Source organism: Panthera pardus, unplaced genomic scaffold (assembly GCF_024362965.1).
Source record: "Panthera pardus isolate Hobbes unplaced genomic scaffold, ASM2436296v1 HiC_scaffold_1, whole genome shotgun sequence".
NCBI lineage: Eukaryota > Metazoa > Chordata > Mammalia > Carnivora > Felidae > Panthera > Panthera pardus.
The window spans coordinates 88,215,997-88,231,865 of NW_026526654.1; positions in this window are offsets into that span (position 1 = coordinate 88,215,997).

Genomic DNA, 15,869 nt, shown 5'->3' on the forward strand with positions numbered 1-15,869 from the left:
TTCTCGAACCATTGAGGTAATGTTTATTCAACCTCACACTTTAGTGACTATTTACGAGCAGTGTTTACAAGTTCCAGAGATTGCCCCAGTGGTTATTAATGCTATGCAAACCAAAAGCCGTCTAAATTTGTTAATCTAGACAAAACACAGGGGCAACTCCAAACCCATGTGCGTTACTCTGTCTCTGGGTTTATTCAAGTGTAATGCACCTTGAATGTCAACTTAGATTTCTCAGCCCTTGTCACAAGGCTCACAGTAATTATAGGCAACAGTAACGCTGAACTCAGCCAAAGAGGCAGCACAACAGGAAACCGTGGGGAAGTTTTAAAAACAAAACCAAAACAGAGACCAAAACCCTTGTCAATTTTAAGAAAGATTTAGAAAAAATAAAACCTTCCCCAACGTAATAAAACGCAGAGACCATGAGGCCGTGGGTGGGGCGCACCTGCCACTGGAAAGCGCTGGTCCCCTCCTGGGCTGAGCCCAGCGCTCACAGGCCATGGGGGGTCCCCCTCTCTCCTCCCCTCAGCGCATGCGGTCCAATCATCAGCCTATTTCTGGCTCCACAGTTAAGGATCTGTTGGTGCCCACACTTTGTACTTTGTCACAACAACTGGGGCCTGCAGCTGAAGCACAGCTGGCCCGTCCCTTCTCCCGGCCCCTATAATTTAGTTTAACAGCCTTGGGGACAAGAGGAAATGGCGGAGTGCCCTGGAGCCCCCACACTTGCTTCACAAATTGGTTCCGTACCACGCTGTATATATACTCACAAGTATTTTGGGCAAACAGTGTAGGCAGGTCAGGCCCAGATGGGCCCGTAGCACCCTGTGCATCTGGGGGCGCAGACTGGTTTGGGGGCGGGGGGGGGGAGTGTGGTGAAAGTGTGTGCGTGTGTGTGTGTGTGTGTGTGCGCGCGTATGTGTGCATGTCTAAGAGGAAGAAGAGAGAAAAGCGTGTCCCCGTGGGTGGGTGGATTTTTATGAGTGGGTGGATGTGTGGTACCTCGAAAAATATGTGAAGCTTTTTCTTTTTGCCCTCCAAACCTAATGGGGGGGGAGGAAGAGCATTATCCCACGTTTCAACAGAGGCCTTGACAACAATTGCGGTTGCCTAGCAAAGGAGCCCCAGCCTTGCAGGCGCGTGATTCATCTCTCCGGCCTCACCTTGGAGTTCCGGGAACCCCCCACCCCCACCCTGGGCTTGTGGGAAACGGTGCTGCATTTCCCAGAGCCTGGGATTCAGTCCCAGGAAACAAGGCCCTCGCTGGGAAAAGCATCGCAACTGAAGCCCCATCCCTGCCTTCTGCCTGTGAGATTTTTCAGCGCCCCGGGCACTTTCCAGGCTTCCTACAGCGCAGGGGGATGGATGAGGCCCATTCTCACTCTCCCGGAGGTCTGGAAGCTCAGGGCCAGGAGAAGAGACTGAGGGTCTGAGTGGACAGTGGAGCAGGGGGTCAGAGCCCTGCAGTTGGAAAGACAGAGGTTCGGGAGGCAGAGGAAAGGGGTGGAAAGCAGGTGCCCTAGGGAGAGATTTTCAAAGGCTTTGGGCGAAGCGTGCCGGGGTCAAATGCCACCTTGCTTCTCTCTCCATTAACCCTTCAGTGATGTCTGGGGGTTTTGGAGTTGGACCTCGAGTGGAAGCAGCGGGCAGAGGGTCGGGTCTGCAGGCGGGAGGCCACGGAGCTGAGACCTTCCTGGGGTCCAGTCACAGCGGCTCCGGGAAGATGGGCAGCGTGGGGGCACCGGGGGCTCCACTTACACCTTGTGAACGGCATCATTCGTTCATCACCGGGCAATGAGGCGCGGGCAGTGGGCTCCAGAAAAATAAGACTCCCTCACCTGGCACTTCATGCTTCAGCCGGGAACACAGAAATTAAGCAACTACATAAACAATCATCCGGTCACAAACGTAGAATTAAAATCCTCCCCTCTCTCTGACAACATCCTTTTTTTTCCCTTGTCTCCCCGTTCATCCCTCCAGCCTACTGTGCACCCTAATTTCTCCTGCTAAGAGAAATAAATTCCTCTTTGACCCCACACCTCCCTATGGCCATCCTAATGTTTCTCACCCCCCTTGAGGGCCAAGGTATTCCCAAGCATCGTTTGTTCCGTCTCTGCTGTCTCTCTTCTGTTCCCATCGATCCCCTCCATCATTCTATCTCCTCCCCAGCTCACTCGAAGCTGCCCTTGCAAGATCCCCAAGCAAATTCACATCGCTTAACCCACTGGGTCATTCTTGGTCCTGGGCTCACACACATGCAGCATTTGGGGGAGCATGACGTTGTGTTAAAGGTCAAAAAGTCTGCGGCCAGATGGTCTGGGTTCAAATCCCACCTCCGGTGCTCGCGTGCTTTGTGACTGGGTAAGTCTGTTCACTTCTGGGCCCTCCTTCCCCCAGGTAGCGTGGGCTTTTCCTTCACCCCTTTCATATCTTTGCCTACGTGTCACCTTTTCAATAAGGCTTCCTCTGATCATTCCATTTCAACTTAAAACTCCCCCTACTCCAGGCACACCCCGTTGGCCTCTGCTTTATTTTTTCATGCGTATTTTTTATGGTATTTATGAGCTCTAGATACACTTAACGTGTTCACTGCTCTCTCTCCAGCACCTCGAACACACACCTAGTACATAATTAAGTGATGAATAAATGTCATCGAGTTACTGACAAGAAAAAAAAGAAAAAAGTAATGCACACATTAATGGAAAAAAATTGGGAGAATGGACCCCAAAGGGAGCACGGGGAGCCGTAGGAATCTGTATGAAGGGTCGTCCCTCGGCAAACAAGTCTTCCCACAGTGGTGACGTTCGAGCAAAACAAAAATGGAAAGAGGTCAGTCAGACAGATGCTTGTCAAAACCACCAAGGTCATCAAAACCCAGGAAACTGAGAAGTCCCAGCCAGGAGGGGCCTCAGGAGAAATGACAACCAGATGTAATGCAGGATCATGGAATAGAAAAAGGCCACTGGGGAAAAACTAATGAAGTCCATACAAGGTATGGACTTCAGTAACAGTAATGTCTGGGTTTGTTAGTTGTGACAAATGTGCCCTAGTAACGTAAGACGTGAGCAATAAGGGAGTCCCTGGGTCCGACGGGAGCTCTCTGCACTATCTGTGCAAATTTTCTGTACAACTGTCCTAAAATTAAAAGTTTATTTTAAAAAGAAACCTGGCTTACATCTCATCTCCTCCGGAAAGCTCCCGCTCAGAGAGTTAGTTACACGTCTCCAGTCAATCCCCTGCCCTCTCTTAGCTTCTGAGGCAGCATTCAGCCTGCGTAGCCTCTTCTCACTTGCATTGGGCTGTATTTGAAGTGCCCTCCACTGTTTTCATACCTATGGGTTCTATCTTTCCTACTAACAGATGCAATTCTTAAAAGCAATGGTGATGCTCGTTCCTGAGTTGGCTTTTGTGAGAGCAGCTCAGGTTGCCATATGCACTTAATAGTCAGACTTGAACAAAGCATGGCACCTGTTTTCTTCCTCTTCCTCCAGAGGAGGAGAATGGACATGGTGACACTTATTTAGATTAAGAAAGAGTTTTCTAAGAAGACCTTAACCATAGGATAGTTGCAAGAATTAAACATATTATGGCACATAAACCACTAAATGCCATACTGAGAACATGAGAAATCCTAAGATCCCTCTGTGCCTGTGGTACCAGGTTGGCTTTTCATCTCCTCTTTTTCCCCTTAAACACACATAATTCTGTGATCCAACCAGCTCTCATCCTTACATTCAATTACCAAATTTTGCCAATTCTGCATCTTAAATGTTCCTTGATTGTGTCCACTTCCGTGGCCAATGTCACCATGGTCACCTAAGGCAATGTCATCTCTCACCGAAACATGGGCATTGAGGGCTGTAGATTGTCTTCTGTCAAACACTCTCATCCCGTCTACACGGACACCTAAGTGATCTTTGCAATGCAATCATCTTCTCAGATCATTCCCCTGCTTAAAACCCTTCTGTGTCGGACCCAGGTTCAAAAGCCTTATCAGGACTATGGATCTCCATCTCCAGTCGCATCACCACCCACTCACCCCCTTAATTCACCGTAATCCAACCTCATTGGACTTTTCTGCACTTCTGCCTTTTTCTTTCAGTCTCAAGACCTTCGTAAATGCTGGGGATTGTGCCTGGAAATTCTTTCTCTCTTTCTCTCTTTTTTTCTTCCTCCCTGCTTTTGCCTGAGCAATTTCAACTCCTCCTCCAGATATTAGAATATAAATTTCATCCTCAGGGAGGCATTTCTTGAGGAAGCAATATGCATTCACCCAAACTTGGGTTATGTTCAATAGCACCCTGCGGACCAATTTCAGTAAAGCAAGACAAGATTCATCCCTGTGCATTTACTATGAAATATCTACCTCCGTGTCCCTAGGACCCAGGACAGTGACTGGCACATAACAGGTGGTCTGTAAATATGAGAATACTCTTTGATGAATTGATCCATTCATCCATTGATTCCCATATCTTACTTCTAAGTACAAGGCAAAACTGTTGACGGATATCCTGGGTCATCTCTTTCATTATGCTTCAGTTTCCTTCTTTGACACGAACAACCAAAGACACAAATGTGAAAAGTCTCTTCCCAGAACCCAGGGGATTCCACAAGAATGTCTGATTCGTTTCACTTGTCATTTATTGAATTTTTACCGGGTGGGAGGATTGCCCATCTTTATCATCACCATTTGTTCATTGTCATGAAAAATTCTAATAATAGGTAACCACACTACACATGACCCAATAAGAGGAAACAAAATACATCTTGTACAGCTAGTTCGTGAAGATTGAAGTCAAAAAATGTTTATTCTACGTAAGGGGTGCAGAAGGCTTTAAGCCAGTCCCTCTCGCGATGGAGATATAATTTCTAGGGCAATACAGATATTAGGAAGGAAGATCATATGACACTTTAATTAAAAATGTCCTTTTGTCTTTCCCTGAGCCTGTCCAAGCTCCCATGATTCACTGAGGAAGCTGCCTTATTAAGGGAATAATAGGTTCTGTGCTCCCATCAGCCAAAAAACAGTTCCTGCAGTTAATTAATCTTTCTGGGACTCTGACCTATTTGAATTTGGCCAAAATGCCTCCAGAGGGGATTTTCTTGACACATATGACTCAGCTGCAATGGGGAAGAACTGGCATCTTCTCAAATAAGATGTCCTCAGCACGATTTCTACCACCCTTACTTTTTGGTCCGCCATCTCAAGTAAAATGAGAATATTGTGTCAGGTTGAGTATCACCACATCCAAAGGTGAGTGGGAGCCCTCTAAACTCACTCAAAACAGCAGCCAGTCCAAGAAATGTGGCTTTGGGAGTGTGTGCAGTGCAAGTGTGTGTGCATGTGTGAATGACACTGTTCACACATTCAGTTTTAAAGGACACGGCAGTTTTGCTGCCCCAGGACCTCACCTTTCTTTCCAAAAAGCTATAGTTTCTAAATTAAATCTACCCATCAGCTCTTAATCTGAACATAGTTTTTCTCTATCTAGGTAAGTCTGCACGGTTGTTGTTTTTTTTTTTTTTAAGTTTATTTACTTATTTTGAGAGAGAAAAAGAAAGAGAGTGCACTAGTGTGGGAGGGGCAGAGAGGGAGGGGTGGGCGGGAGAATCCCAAGCCGGCTCCACACTGTCAGCCCAGAGCCTGACTCAGGGCTCGAACCCACAAACCGTGAGATCATGACCTGAGCTGAAATCAACAGTCGGACACTTAACCCCCTGAGCCACCCAGGCGCCCCTGGACCATTTTTATTACAGATATTTAACCTACCTTCCATGAATGGTTTTTACAGGATCAGTGACATTTTCTGAAAATTAAGCCTGCTTGTGTGTTTACATATTGTTGAGGAGCAAGGGTGTGAGGTCATGTCGAATTTTCAAAAAAGTCCAGGATCACTCCGAAATTAAGAACCGTTGATTTAAATAAAGGAAAGCGAAAGTGGTAGTTAGGAGTTCACCCTCTGCAGGTACACTGACCAAGACATTTGGCCTCTCCAAAACTCTTAAAAGGGAAGAAAAATAACACCCAACCCATAGGGCATTTGTAAGAGTGAAGGACTAGATGCGTGCACAACACTATGAAAATACAGAGACACAAACAGAGTGTGTGGCTAATAATTAAACACTGGCTGAGATTTTGTTCATACGCTTCACTCCACCTCCCCAAAGGACCCCGTCCTCCTTCTCCCCAGATTGGAGGCAGAGCCAGTGAGATGATTCTCCTGAGCACGGCTCAAGTTCCGGGGCGGCCTGTTGCCTGGAGAGATATCGTCTACCATAAATTGGAAGACCAGAATGTGAATTCCCAGCATCCTTCCTTTCAGAGGTATGGGTATGAGAAGAATGTTCTCCAGGGACCAGAGTTCTGGAAGCAAGTCCAGTTGAGAATATCTATTTTCTGCAATGCCTTCTTTGAAACCCCTCACCTCTCCTAGGGGTCTTATCATGAAGTCAACCACAGCGATCAGTCTGGCCTTTGGAAATCACAGAGTGCGCATGATTGCTCAGTTTACCACAGGCCTTTAGGGCCACATCTGATAACAGTCTCCTTCCAACAACCAAATGATACAAGGTAGAGACCTCAGTTCTGACCCAATTACAGCCCTTGCCGTGCGTCTCCCTCACAAGAGCGCCCGTACCTTGATGAGGAGGGACTGTTCTCTCCAGCACCTTATCCCATCTCCAGGTAAAGCAGGTGACCTGTTGCTAAAAAAACAGGTGTTTAAACAGTTGGGCATTTTGCCGTAGCTAACGAATTCGCTGTGATTCTGATTGTGACTGAAGGCGTCACGTGAAAATCATCTATGTCTATGGCACGTCTATCAGGTGCAGAGTAAGCGATTCCTTCCTTCAGGACAAAGTGATTCCTTCCTTCAAGGTGTCTACAATCTCATCAAACCCCGAATGGTCAATGTTCATGTTTGAAAGCCATCTGTGGTAGACTGCGCTGTTTCCTCACAACTTTTCCTTCTTTCCTGCCCTTGCAGGTTCACCGTGGGCAGACGCGATCGAGCGGGTGGGCTTGGCCATATGGCCTCCTTTGGCCAGTGGAAAAGGGGAGGCAGGGGCACCCAACCAAACCCAGCTCCACACCAAGAACCATCACTTACCATTCGAGTGACAGGCCTTAAGAACCGTCACCTATCACTGCTAACCGTATGGCACTGCTGAGCACTGTGAGAAGAGCTCGCCCCCTCCAGAGGCCGATGTCTCAGACTAGGTGGTGAGAAGAGACACACGCAGAGCGTTCCCGGACCAGCAGGTGGAGTCTGCGGGGCCACCTGGGCCAGCTGAGTCCTAACCGGCCCCCGGGCCCAACCACGAATAACAAATATTTGTTGTTGCAAGCCGTGAGATTCTGAGTTGCTTGTTATACGCCATCATTTGACAGAAACCCGTGGGTCTAACTTCTCCCGCCTCCTGGAGGGAGTCTTGCCTGAGTAGACTTATTAAGCACCAGAGACTGTTCTAGCCCTTTACATGAACCCAGTAACCAATAACCGTCACAGCAGCCAGATGAAAGAGGGACTGTTATTTTCCCCGGGTTTACAGGGCCAGCGAGTGCGACAGCCAAAGGCTATCAGGACATCCCTGCTGAAGGGTTCCTCCCTCCAAGCCTAGGGAGGCAGCCGTCCCTTTCTTGGGACAGCCCTTACGTGAACTACGGGCTGAGTCCTCCGCATCATTGATTTCCCAGTACCCAGCACAGAGCCCCGCACGCTCCCAACACGGCTTTGCCTCTACTGTTTGTGAAAGTGTTTTAGAATCAGCACAACTTGGGGGGCGCCCGGGTGGCTCAGTTGGTTGAGCGTCTCCGAGTCTGGATTTCAGACCAAGTCATGATCCCAGGGTGGTGGGATCGAATCCCACTTTGGGCTCCGTACTGAGTGCAGAGCCTGCTGAAGATTCTCTCCCCCTCCTTCTTGCCCTCTCCCCCCACTCGCGTGCTCTTTCTCTCTAAACTAAAAAGAGAAAATGAATGAATGTAGTAATTAATTAAAATCAGCACACCTGAACAGAAATGGAAGCACCGTGATTATTGTTAGAATAAACACGGCCGCAGATGCAGGCTGAACCGAATTAGACATACGGACTGCAAAATGTTTGAGGATTTCCAAGGGTAAAATTACTCGAATTTTTTATTTCTTTCTTGAATGTCAGGGTGAAGGGGGGGACAAAGGACTGGATATACACTCTCTTAGTTCGCGTGATTCCAAGGTGTGCAGTAGAAGCTTGTAGCAGAGGTGGACGCAGGTGTTTAAGCCCGGTTCAGCGAGTGATAGAATCCTGGCAACCTCTGGGAATAGTTATCCCAAGTGATGGCCTATGAGAAGAACCTATCCCAGAGAGTCCAGAAGGGGCTCTTACCGGAAGCATCAGTAGTAGCCACAGTTCAGACATCACCATCTTGGATCCATATCCTTGTCCTAAGTAGGCCCTGATTTACATGCACCTCAGGGAGTTGACCAGAGGCAGGCTCAGCTTCTATAAGCTAATAAAAACCAATAAAAAAAAAAAAAGGAGAGAGAAAGAGACATAGACAGAAGTGATAAGAAAAAAAAAAAATCTCAAATTTAACCCCTAGCACTCTAAACACATAAGGAAGACACTTGTGGTCATTTTTTTCCCCGCGTCTAGGAAAATCCAAGTGATCTTGTCTCACATACTTCCTCCTTCCGAAAGAGAAGGAGGCAGCTAGGTGGTTAAAAGCACGCTCCTTGGGACAAGGCTACCAAGGATCCCAGTTCTAGATCTTTCCTTGATGTCCCTCGGACAAGCTATTAGAGTGCTCTGGGTCTCTGGTTCCTCCCCGCTAAAATCGTCACTTTGCTCATACGACTGTGCTGAGCATCGAATGAAAGAAAGCAGTCACCCATCCCACCGATGATACGTACCGTTACAGCCACTGCTCCCAAATTGGATCCATAGGTGATCGTAACAAGCCGTAACAAGGTAAGCACGCTGGAGGGTGTGCTTGGATAAAACAAGGCGTGGCTTAGACAAAGCAGCAGTCGGCTCTTCGAAGCCCCCAAGTATTTTCACTGCTAAGCGGCAGCTGGTGACACTTCCTCGCTTGTTGTCATGCTGTACATATGGCAACACTGCAGAGCGTCCCTTTTCCACACTACGAACAGAGAGACTCCCGGGGCTTCCGTGCCCTTGGGGCCTCAGCTCTTATTTACAGAGCTAAGTTGTCTGCTGGCAAACTTTCAACCTCCATTTCCTCCTGTTCTATAGGCTACCAAGCAGCTTCATGAGCGGGAGGGAAGCTATAATTAATAACAAAGGCAGAATACTCTCTCTACTTAACATGTTCTGTTCGTATCTTACCGGAAACAGAAGTGGCCCTTCAGAAAGCATGTGACTTACTGACTGAGTGTCGCTGATGGGCACAGCAGGCTTAAGAAAATGTAGTAAAGCTCAGGTAGCATGAATGCCCGGAACTGGGTAAATAGTTTGGTTCATTTTCTTTTTCTGCTTTCTGTTCTTTCCTTCCTTCTTTCATTGTACCTTCTTTTTCTCTTCTTGCCTTTTCCTTCTTATATTCTTTTACTATTTTTTGAGTGTATAACACATGCCTAAGTAAGGCAGTAACGAAGGTGATTGAGGCCCTGGCCATACCTGTAAGAAGGTCACACGTCAGAAAATAGACACTTAAAGAGATCACAAAGCCACGTAAGTGTGCAGGAATAAAATGACACAGAGACAATTCAGAAGCACTACTCTTTGGGTCTGGAGATACTCTCATAGGTAAAGAAGTCTCTTAAGAGAAAGACGTTTTTGCTCCCATCTTTTTCGGATTAAAATTTTTTTAAATATGGGGGCCCCTGGGCTGTTCAGTCAGTTGAGTGTCCAACCCTTGGTTTCAGTTCGGGTCATGATCTCACACTTTGTGAGTTCGAGCCCTGTTTCAGGCTCTATGCTGATGGGGCAGAGCCCTCTTAGGATTCTCTCTCTCTCCCTCTTTCTCTCTGCCACTCCCTGCCTCTCTCTCTCAATCTCTCTCTCTCTCTCTCTCTCTCAAAGGAAATAAATAAACTTTAAAAAAAATTTAAAAATTTAAATATGCACTGAATTGCTCTCCTGAGTTATCTCTCCCGAAAGTACAACAAATATAACGCAAACATGTCTTCATGAGATGACCAATATGCATATAACGTCAATAAAATCATATTTTGTAGCAATAGAAAGGCAGATTCTTGAGAAGACTCTCCTCCCCGGATGTTAATAAGAGAGACTTATTTTATCCAATACATTTTTGTGGGTTTTGGTGTCCCTAAGCATGAGGGGAAAGGGACAATTCAGTGAACTGAGAGGTTCGGCAAAGCCTGGTTGTAAGCGGGTCCCCTGCCCGGTGACATGTACCACGTGTGCTCCAGACTCCTGCAGGGATGGGGCGTGGACACCACACATGGGTTCATCTGTCCCTCAGAGGCTCCCCACTCATCCTCTTCGACACCTTGGAACACCTACTATTTGGTGTGGTGAAAAGTGTCAGAAAGATCTTATCTTGGATTTTGACCCTGACATTTGCTGCCTCCATGACTCGGGGGAAGTACCTCGCCTCTCAGTTCCTGACCTTCCAAACGTACTGGGTCACAGCCACAGTGACTCAGCGAGGTGGCCCTGCCACCACCGTCTGAGGGGGAACACGTCGCACGTCAGGGATCTGTATGTCTTCTCCCGTTTCAATACTACGAGATGCACAGATACCATGACTCTCCCCACTTTAGCTGTGAGAAAACTCACAGATAAATCCTGAAACATTGAATGCAGCCCCCAAGATCACACACATAATGACGGCAGAACTGAGACTCGATCCCAGGCTTGTCTGCCTCCCAAAACAGGAATTATAAGAACTCAAAAGAATCTCCAGGTTTTGCGATTGGTGATACTATTATGCTCGTAATGGTGGTTGATTTTCTGTGCCAACTTGACCTGGCTATAGTGCCTAGTTATTTGGTCAAACCCCTTCCATATATTGTTGGAAAGGTATTTTTTAAGCCTAATTAACGTTTACAACCAGTAGACTTTGAGTAAAGCAGATTACTCTCCATAAAGTTGGTGGGCCTCATCCAATCACTTGAAGGCCTCAAAGAGCATTGACTAAGGTTTCCTGAGGAGGGAATGCTGCATAAAGACTGGAAAAGAGAAACCTTGCCTGAGCTTCCAGCCCGCTGGCCTGCCCTGAGGATTTCAGGATGCCAGCCCCCCTAATTATGTGAGCCAATTCCTCAAAACTCAACCTTTCTCTCTCTCTCTCTCTCTCTCTCTCTCTCTCTCTCTCTCAATGATAGAGAGATGATAGATGATGATGATGATGATGATGATGATGATAGATAGATGATAGGTAGATAGATGATTGATACATAGATTAGATAGATAGATGATAGATAATAGATCGATAATAGATAGATTAGATAGATGATAGATACATTAGATAGATGATAGATTAGATAGATGATAGATTGATGATAGAAGATAGATGATAGGTGAGATAGATGATAGATAGATAGATAGATAGATAGATAGGATAGATAGATGATTGATAGATAGATGATAGATAGATGATAGATAGATAGATAGATAGATAGATAGGAGATAGATGATAGATAGATAGATAGATAGATAGATGATAGATAGGTGACAGATTAGATAGATGATAGATTAGATAGATGATAGATTGATAGATGATAGATTGATAGATAGATAGATAGATAGATAGATGATTGATAAATAGATAGATGATAGAGATATAGATTCTCTTAGTTCTGCTTCTCTGGAGAATTCTGAACCTTGACTAATACACAGGGTTCATTGGGGAACAAGTATGAGGAGTATGGATTTGAAACAGCTTGAGGCTGCAATATCGGAGCGATTGCTACATGTATTGAGTTGGCGCTGGAATTTTCTGTGGCACAACTATTAGGACACGAACCTTTGCCAGCTCCTCACCCCCAGCCCCTGCCCCTCCCCCGTTGTCACCGGGTGTCCCGGAACCCCAGGCCCTGCCAGGCTCTTCCCCCTCAAGTCCCGGCCTCCCCGGCACGGCTCGGCCTCCGGGCAGCACTGGGCCCCCATCGTTCATCTTCTCCGCACCCCCTCCCTCTGTCTCAGGGAGCCCTCCACCTCCGGCAGCCCCTGTCCCCCAGGGCAGAAGTCAAAATGCTTCCCGGGCTTACTGATCCCACGGGCAGCTTCCCGAGACCCGCGAGCAGAGCCCTCCCCTCCCCTGCCTCCAGCTGGAACCAGGGAACCGAGCGGCAGCCGAGCGAGGCCCCTGGGCCGTGGTCCCGCGGGCCTCCAGGTCCAAGGCCGCAGGTGTCTGAAGGGCCGGCCGCGAGGCCTGCGCAGGGTGCGTGCGGAAAGAACACAACAGGACATCTACCTCCTCGACCGGCCTGGAAGCTGCCATACAGTACTGCTCACTCCAGGCACGACACTGTTCCAGGGTCTCCAGAACTGTCCCGTCGTGCAAAACGGAAGCTTTACGCGCGGTGATGAACAGTTCCCCATCTTCCCTTCGCTTGGGCCCCCGCTCACCACCATCCAACCGTCTGACTCTATGATTTTGACAAGTTTGGACGTCTCTCCCAAGTCGAATCTCCCAGGAGCCACCCCCCTGGGACCGGCTTAACTCACTCAGCTAACGGCCACCTTTTGTCCCGCAGGGTTTCTTTGCTTTTTAAGGCCGAGTGATATTCCACGGCATGGATACGCCAGCTTTTCTCTCTCCGTTCCTCCACCAGAGCACAGGCAGGGCTGTTTCCACACGTGGCCGTTGTGAGTGACACTGCAGTGAACCTGAGTTCAGGTCACTCTTCAAGATACTCCCCTCATTGCCTTCGGAGGTACCCAGAAGCAGGATTGCCGGGTCACAGGCAGGTTCTACTTTTAAGTTTGGGGGGAGCCTCCAATCTGTCTCCTAGAGCGACTGCACTAATTTACCTCCCTCCAACAGCGCGCAAGGGTTCCAATTTCCCCACATGCTCGCCAACATTTACCGCCTTTTGTTTGCCTGAGAGCCAAGTCAATCTTTTTCCTTCCCACGGTATTGAGATATCATTGACCTATAACGCGGTGGATGTTTAAAGTGTTTTTTCAAAGTTGATTTATTTTTGAGAGACAGAGAGGGAGGGTGGGGAGGGGGAGTGGCAGAGAGAGAGGGAGGCAGGGAATCCGAAGCAGGCTCCAGGCTCCGAGCTGTCAGCACAGAGCCCAACGTGGGGGTCGAAGCCACGAACCATGAGATCATGACCTGAGTCGGACGCTTAACCGACTGAGCCACCCAGGTGCCCCTAACACTATGGATGTTTAAAGTGTACAATGTAGGGGTGTCCGTGTGGCTCAGTCGGTTAAGCGTCTGGCTCTTGATTTCAGCTCAGGTCACGATGTCACAGTTCATGGGACTGAACTCCCTGCTGACAGCACAGAGTCTGCTGAGGATTCTCTCTTTCCTCTCTCTCTCTGCCTCTCCCCCTGCTTGCACCCTCTCTCTCTCAAAATAAATAAATAAACCTTTAAAAAGATAAAGTGTACAATGTGATGTGATGATTGGATATACATACATATATACTGCATAATTATAATCACAGTAAGGTTATTTAACACCTACATCAAGTCACATAATTACCTTTTCACTTTCTTTCTTTCCTTCTTTCTTCTTTCTTTCATCTGCTTTCTTTCTTTCTCTTTCTTTCTTTCTTTCTTTCCTTCCTTCTTTCTTTCATCTGCTTTCTTTCTTTCTCTTTCTTTCCTTCTTTCTTTCTTTCTTTCTTTCTTTCCTTTTTTCTTTCATCTGCTTTCTTTCTTTCTCTCTTTCTTTCCTTCTTTCTTTCATCTGCTTTCTTTCTTTCTCTTTCTTTCTTTCCTTCTTTCTTTCTTTCCTTCTTTCTTTCATCTGCTTTCTTTCTTTCTTTCTTTCTTTCTTTCCTTCTTTCTTCCATCTGCTTTCTTTCTTTCTTTCTTTCTTTCTTTCCTTCTTTCTTTCATCTGCTTTCTTTCTTTCTCTTTCTTTCCTTCTTTCTTTCTTTCTTTCTTTCCTTCTTTCTTTCATCTTCTTTCTTTCTTTCTTTCTTTCGGTAAAACCAAACCATTCTTGAGAAAGAAGAACAAAACATCATACTTGCTGATTTAAAAATACATTTAAGGGGTGCCTGGGTGGCTGAGTCAGTTAAGCATGTGGCTCTTGGTTTCAGTGTAGGTCATGGTCTCACTGTTGGTGAGAATGATTTTCTCTCTCCCTGTCTCTCTGCCCCTCCCCTGCACGTGCTCTCTCTCTCTCTCAAAAAACTATGTATACATATATATGAGATATATATATATATATATATCATATATATATGCCTATATATAGCATATGTATAGATAGCAAGCAAAGCTTCAGTAATTAAAATGGTATAATACCAGCATAAAGACAGACATATAGACCAATGGAACAGAATAGGAAACCCAGAAAGAAATTCAATGTATTTCAAATAATTTTTCTTAAACCAGGCAAAATTTGTTTCTGTTGCTTGAGTCTAAGGCCATTGACTCGCCCAGCTACCAATATCCCTGAAGGAGCCATCACTGCATCCATCACTACCTCCTACAAGCCTTACTGACACTCAGGGAGGGCCTGCCCTTCCCTCATTATGGACATCTCCCTAACGCCCCACTGCACAGCCAGGACTTAGAGCTTCCCATAAGATGTTTCTAAATGTTGTGCTTAAACGTAGAGAAAGCCATACAAAAACTGATGGGAGGGTCGCCTCTTAAACCGCCAGGCCAAACCTGAGCCAACTAATTTTGTAAAAAATAATCAAGAGAACACTTGCCTAGCTTTCGACCAAGCTCCACAACACAGGGACCAGTTTTCTTCTTTCCAACGGCACTTTCCGAGCACCCTCATGCCTCCAACAGGAGGAAATATTAGCTCTTGCAGTTTGAAAGTCTGCCTTGCTTTTTACTTTAACATTACTCTCCGATTCTGCGTCTCCCTCTGTCTCTGCCCCTCCCCTGCTCACAGCCTCTCTGTCTCTCAAAAATAAATAAACGTCAGGAAAAAAAATTTTTTAAAGATTAATCTCCAAACATTCAAACTTAAATCATGAGTAATTTTTGCTCATTCTTTCTTTTTTCTTTAAACCATAAGAAACTTTTTTTATGTTTATTTATGTATTTTGAGAGAGAGAGAGAGAGAGCACGCTCATGTGTACACGCACGTGAGTGAGGAGGGGCAGAGGTGAGGGAGAGAGAATCCCAAGCAGGCTCCACATTGTCAGTGCAGAGCTCAAGGTGGGGCTCGATCTCATGAACCACAAGATCACGACCTGAGCCAAAATTCAGAGTTAGACACTTAACCGACTGAGCTACCCAGGTGACCCTTATATTCAATATTTTTTAATATGAAATGTATTGTCAAATTGGTTTCCATACAACACCCAGTGCTCATCCCAACAGGTGCCCTCCTCAATGCCCATCACCCACTTTCCCCTCCCTCCCACCCCCCATCAACCCTCAGTTTATTCTCAGTTTTTAAGAGACTCTTATGGTTTGGCTCTCTCCCTCTCTAAATTTTTTTCCTTCCCCTCCCCCATGGTCTTCTGTTAAGTTTCTCAGGATCCACATAAGAGTGAAAACATATGGTATCTGTCTTTTTCTGTATGACTTATTTCACTTAGCAGTGCTGATGCATAGGGGCACTTGTACCCCAATGTTTATATAAGCACTTTCAACAATAGCCAAATTATGGAAACAGCCTAAATGTCCATCAACTGATGAATGGATAAAGAAATTGTGGTTTAGATACACAATGGAATACTACTTGGCGATGAGAAAGAATGAAATCTGGCCTTTTGCAGCAACGTGGATGGAACTGGAGAATG